Genomic DNA, 7,268 nt, shown 5'->3' with positions numbered 1-7,268 from the left:
ATCATATTCCAAAAATAGAAACTTTAATTAAAGTATCCATTAAAGTTTATTCATTTGATGATGATGATGAAAAATATCAAAATGTAAAAAGGAAAAACATATAAATCTACTTTATTTCAAGAGAGATAATAATTCACGTTATTGTTAGATAAAAGATTAATCTAGACTTGTATCAAGTCAAAACAATATACATGAAAGAGGAAACTTTATTCGTGATTTACGTTTGCTATATTTTAATAGTAAAGAAAAATTAGATAATCAAACACCAAATTTTGTAACTAAAAAAACCATTAATAGTTGAAATACCGAATAAAGGAACATGAGTATATTTTAAAATTATCAATTTACACGAAAAGTTCCATTTGTTATTTATGCCGATGTTTATAGTTTACTTTTCAATATGGACAACTGTGAACCAAATCCAGAAGAACTATATACAATGAAATATAATAAACAAAAAACAAATGGATTTTGATACTACATAAAATACATATATGGAAATTATAAAGAAACTGTTGTTTATAGAAGACCAAACAGTCATTATACATAAAACATGAAGTTTACGAAATTGAAAAATTTTATTCTGAAATTGAAGAAATAAAACCATTTACATTTAAAAAAAACAAAATACATAATAAGTCTAAAGATTGTACATTGCATAAATATCTTTATACAAAAGGTAATAAAAAGATAAATCATCATGATCATCTAACTGGAAAATATATTGCTCCATTTTACAGAAATTGTAATTAAAAACTACACAACCTGATTTTGTATCTATTTATTTACATAATTTATCTGGTTATGATTCACATCCTTTTGTAAAAGAACTTGGTTATGAGAAAAAGAGATAGAATTAATACCAAACATTGAAAATAAATATATTAGTTTTAGAAACATTTAAAATTTTTAAAAATGAGATTTCTTGATACACTAAAATTTATGGCTTCATCACTTGATATACATTCAACAAATGTAAATAAAAATCAATCAAATAAATTTAAAAGGTGTTTTTGTCCAGAATTATTTCATTTAGTAATTCGAAAATATGTTTATTGATATGATTGTATGGATTCTCGAAAAAAATTTGAACAAACAGAATTGTCAACAAAAGAATAATTTTACTATTAAATTCAATGACTGCAACACAACTGCTGAAGATTACAAACATGTATTATCAGTTTAGGGAAAATTCAATATAAAAGAATTTTGGTGAACATCATGATTTGTACCTTATAACTGATGTAATTTTATTAACTGATTTCTTTGAAAATTTGATAACATGTATACAAACATATAATCTAGATCCTGCTAGGCATTTTACAGCACCAGGTTTATCATGGGATCCAATGCTAAAAATTGCTGAACAAAAACTTAAATTATTATATGATTATTATATGATTTTAATGGTTGTAAAACGAATAATAGGAGAAATTTCACAATGTTGTATAAGATATATGAATGCAAATAATAAACATTTAAAAGATCTTAATAACAAAGAAATGTCAAATTATATAACACATCTAGATGCAAATAACTGATATGGTTATGCTATTAACCAATATTTACAATATGGAGGATACCAATTAGGTGAACCAAATATTTTTAATTTACAAGAATAAATAAAATTTCAAACAACTGTGAAAATGGTTATAAACCTGAAGTAGATTTAGATTTTCCAAAAGAATTACATGATTTACATTAAGATTTGTCATTAGCTCATGAATCAAAACATGTTCCAGGTAGAAATGAAAGTAAATTAATAGCTGCATTAGATAAATATCATAATTATATAATACATTATAGTTACCTTAAACAATATTTATCTCTAGGAATGCAACTTACAAAAATACATAAGGTTTTAAAATTTAAACAAACCAATTGGTTAAAGAAACATATAGATATAAGCACACAGTTAAGAACTAAAGCTACAAATACTTTTGAAAAAGAATTCTGTAAACTAATGGATAATTCTGTACTTGGGAAAACAATGGAGAATATAAGAAATAGACAATATATAAAATTAGTTTCGAATAGCAAATTATGTGCTCAACTTGTAGCTAAACCAAACTTTAAATGTAGAACTATATTTAGTGAAAATCTTGCTGCTATTCATATGTATAAACCTAAAATTACATTTAATAAACCTATTTATGTTGGTTTAAGTATACTTGACTATTTGAAGAATTAATGTATGATTTCCACTATACAGCTATGAAACCAAACTAGGGAGAGAATATTGAATTATGTTATCAAGATAGACATAGTTATATTTACAATACTGAAACTGAAGATTTCTCAGAAGATATAAAATCAATGATTGATTATTTCGATACAAGTGTTTATACAATTGATAATCTATATATAATATTTCACAAATAAACAAGAAAATTCTTGGAAATATTAGAGATGAATGTAATGGAAAAGTAATTGATGAATTTTGTGGTTTAAGAGCAAAAATGTATGCATATTAACTTGGTGACAAAATAGAGAAAAAAATCTAAAGAAATTAAGAAATGTGTTGTTAAAAGCAAAATAAGTTTAAAAAATTTCATAGATTGATGTTTAACAATATAGTACAATACAGATAAATTAATTTTATTGAAAGTGAAAATATGAAATATATACAATTCAAGTTAACAAAAAAACACAAAGTCCTCATGATAATAAAATATATGTATTAGAGAATAAAACAGATACATTAACGTGTGGTCGTTTTTAGTAATGAAAAATGTAATAAAATTTTTATATATAAAATCAATAAAATAATTTCTATATAAAATAAAAATTTTTTAGATATGAATTGTTTTCTATATAAAAGGAACTTTTTTACAAAGATCAAATAAAACACCAAGATTTTTGTATACAAAAATCACAAACAGTGAATAAAATAAACAATGAAGTAATTAAAATAAAAGATAAAAGATGAGAGTATTAAAGAAAAAGATGAAAGTATTAAAGTAAAATATGAAAGAATTGAGGTAAAAGATGAAATAATTAAAACAAAACATTTTCAATTTCAAATTTTGATAGGAATATTTGATACTTAATAAAAAGCAAACATATTGTTAAACTACATAATAAAATAATTCCTTTAAGAACTAAATGTTTATAAAACTTACTGAGTGTTAAACTAAACAGTAAAATATTTATTTTAAAAATCTAATTGTTTAAAATATAATTGAATGATTTTTAAAGTAAATAGTAATATAATTCTGTATTTAGTTTCTTAATCTTCATTTATCCAACTGTTATGTGAATTATCAAAACCTAACCATTCAACATAAAGTTGATTACCTTTCTTTCTTTCTTAAAACTGTTTCAACATCTCGATTTTTTTTCTGTAGCTGTTGTTCTTAAAAGTTTATTTTTATATCTTTTAATCTATATGTAATTGGATTAAAATAAATAAAATCTTCAATTTGACATATTTCTGTTGACCATTTAGCTGTATATCCTTTTTCAAAAAGACCTTGAAATTTAACATTTCTAAATACATATCATTTTTTAAATTTAGCATTTTCATTAGATATAATGTTACTTATTTTTAAACTTTTTTCAGTAACTTCCACTGGTTTTATTTTTATTGTCGAATGTCTTGTATTATTGTATTCATCAATTAGATTTTTATCTAAATTTAACCATTTGTAATTTCCTTGTAAAGCAAGATTTTGTTTACATTTTATTCTTTAAGTATTCTGTTAAATCTTTGACCAACATATGCATTTTGTTCTGAAAAAGTTAAATAATGATTAACGTTATATTTTTATTAATTTATGAAATCTTTGTTATTAAATTCTTTACCATTATCTCTTTGTAAATTATTTGGGCTTTTAACTATAAATTTTTTTTGAATAGCATGTACTATAATTTATTTGATTTATCATAAGAGGAAAAGAAAATGCCAATTTCGAAGGAACATCAATTATTGTAAATAAATACAAAGAATCTTGGTTTATTTATGAAATTGCTTTTAGACTACCAGCACCCACTTCAACTAGATCAACTTGCCATAAGTCAACTAAACAGAAGGAAACAACATTTCCTGTTTTAAAATTCTTTCTAATTGGTTAATGTAATTCATTAATCATATTTTCCGAATATTATTTAAACCAACATCATCTACAAAATGTTTAACAAATTTACTTTTTTAGACCTCCAAATTGTACAAATACCTTCAATTCTTTGTCATTTTTTTAGTTGCTATTCTATGTGGATTATGTGTTTCTGTAAACTCTTTACAATTTAAACAATAAATGTGATCATCATTAGGACATAAAAACGAATTATGTTTTTTTATTTAAATAAAAAAATTTATGAGGGTTGAAAAATTAAAAAACATTAAAAAAACTTATAGATAAAAAATTTATATAGATAAAAAATTTAAATAATTTAAATTATTTCATCAATTACAATTATATTTACATCTACAGGAAGAGTTTTGGCAGAATCATTCAATTTTACAGCTATAAAATTTAATTTGTGTACTATTATATATTGATTATTATTATTTATTTCAAATAGCTTATCTGCTGCATTTACTGTTATATCAAAATTATCAAAGTTTAAACCTCTATTTATATTTTTACCAACAACAGTAAACCATTTGAGTATGAAATCATATTCAAAATTGTACATTTTTTCTTCACCAACTATCTTAAAAGTAATTTCAATTATCTGTTTATCATAAAATTTATATTTAAGATTACTTAACTTATTTAAGTATGGACTTAAATCTGTTTTTGAGAATTAATCCGAAAAAGCTTCCTCTACTTATTTTTTTTTAAAAAAATAATTGAACTGTTTTAAAGTGCTTGTGTATTCAGGTTATGTAACTTATTCTTTTTCTAAGGATTCTTTGTTAATTACTAATTTGCATCAATTGGATCATTTATATTTGCAAGTCTACTGTTTTTAAAACGGGTATAACCTTTTGTTATTTTAAAAATAGCATTAAATTCTTTTTCAAATAGTGTAATATCAATACTTATCTTTGGACATATTGATGATTTAAGTTCTTTAATAAAATTTTAAATTTTTTAAATTTTTTTCCAAATTGAATGTAGGTCTATTAAATATTGGTTCACTTTGTTTAGTTAGATGTATCTTAATTCCAAAAATGTCCATTTATTAAATCTAAAATATTATTATAATTCTCACATAGCAATTTTAAGACAAATAAACATAAAAGAATACTTATTACTCCTTCAAAATTTCGTATTCTTTCTGTATTGTATTATAGTTCATTTTTCCCAAATAGTTAAGTAATTGTTTTGGTATATTAGCACCAAATGAATCAAAAACAAATTTTTTATACTTGTTTTAAGTAAGAAATCCAGCGAGTGCCAGGATTATCAGACGTATCTAAATTTACTACACCACATTCAATTTTAATGGTTTATTTACTAATTCATCAATCATGTATACACAACGAAAGTGTTTGATTTTTAATTATTTAGTAAGTTTTTGTAAATCAAAATTACTTAATGCTTTACTTTGTGAATATTTTTGGTTTCTTTTTTCCATCTCTAAGTTAGTTCTTTTTTGTTCTTTTTTGTTCTTCTAATCCTTAATCATTTTCCTTTTGTTCAATACTGCATTTGCAAATGCTGCAGATCCTCCAGCTAATCAAGCAATTTTTGCTGATAACAATAAAAAAAATCCCACTTCATGTTGTATTAGTCCTTTACCATATTTCTTTTTTGTTAAATATTCAATAATTTTTATACAACTTGAATACCTTATGTAGTAAGTACATTTCCACCATGTTTCTGTCTTCCTTACGATTTTGTGGTACAGTTAAAAATCGTTCAATTGTACTTAAAGGTTTGTAATTTAACTTTACTTTAACTGACTTTTGTTTAGTGTTTCACTAGGCATCAAAGCATGATCAATTGTAAAGTTATTCATTTATATAGTTTAAAGTTTAATAAAGATTTTTTATATAATTTAAAAATGTATGAAGATTTTGTATGTAGTTAAACATGTATAAAGGTTTTTTATATAGTTAAAAATTTTATAAATTTTTTTTATATGGTTAAAAATTTTATAATTGTTTTATATAGTTAAAAATTTAATAATTTTTTTATATAGTTAAAAAGTTATAAAAAATTTATATAGATTAAAAATTTATAGAGATTTTTATATAGTTTACAAATCTATAAAGATTTTTACATAGTTTAAAAATTTATAAAGATTTTTACAGTCCCCAACGATTTACATGAATATCAACATTAATTGCCATACATAATTTTTCTTTTCCATACTTTATTCCTCTAAGATCTGTGGCTGGAACGTTTCCACCAAATGAAACATCATTTGCATACAGTCTTTCTTTTCAGCTAACTGAAATTCTTTATCAGTATATCTCTTTTATCTAAATCATTATTATCTCTGTAAGTAATATCATGTGTTTTACAAGCTTCATCTAATGAAGTTATACCTTTATCACCTTAAGCTACTCTTTCTTCTAATTTTGAATACCTGGACCAAAAAATTTATAACCTGGGAGATGTATTACAAATGGTAATTTGTTAAATACAATATTTAGTAATCCTTTTCCATATTCGCCACTTTTTCAAAATGTATGTGGAAGTTTATTTTAAAGTGTAATTAAATATGGAATTCCTTTTGAATTGTCAATTGTAAAATCACTAAATTAATTTGTTAACAATTGGTCATCAGTCGCCAAGAACTTAGAACTATTTAAAGCTAACTCACCTAAGGACATCATACACTTCCATGTCCGAGGAAGGATTCGAACCTCCAACCACATCAGTTCCGTGGTTCCGGACTGTAGTGCCTAGAACCGCATGGCCACCATGGCTGACTGTTAATATTTGTGCATTATTAACTTTTTCATTATGATAACTATTATTTCCAGCTAGTTCTCCACCATGAATAACTGCTAATCTATCAATTAATTGTCTAACATCATTCAACCAAACATATTCAATTGATTTATCGGAATATATTTTAACTAAATCTTATCCAAGTTTTTGTTTTCCGGAAGAAATAATATTTGAAGAATGGTCTATAGTTAGTTTTCTTCACTTTGGAAAATAATTATCAACAATTGGTTTAATTAAATATAAATGTTAATTAATTTTACTTGAGCTTATTTAGTTTGTATTATTATCAGAATGTAATGCTCCTGAATTTAGTAACACATCTGCATAGTTTGATAAATCTTCACCATTAAACTTTTCATTTAAATCATGTATAGTAATATGTGTTTCAGTTAAAAGTCTCATTAATCCATCTGTATA

Source organism: Schistocerca americana, chromosome X, assembly GCF_021461395.2.
Source record: "Schistocerca americana isolate TAMUIC-IGC-003095 chromosome X, iqSchAmer2.1, whole genome shotgun sequence".
Taxonomy (NCBI): domain Eukaryota; kingdom Metazoa; phylum Arthropoda; class Insecta; order Orthoptera; family Acrididae; genus Schistocerca; species Schistocerca americana.
The sequence above is the reverse complement of the archived record's forward strand: the minus strand, read 5'-3'. Positions refer to the sequence as shown.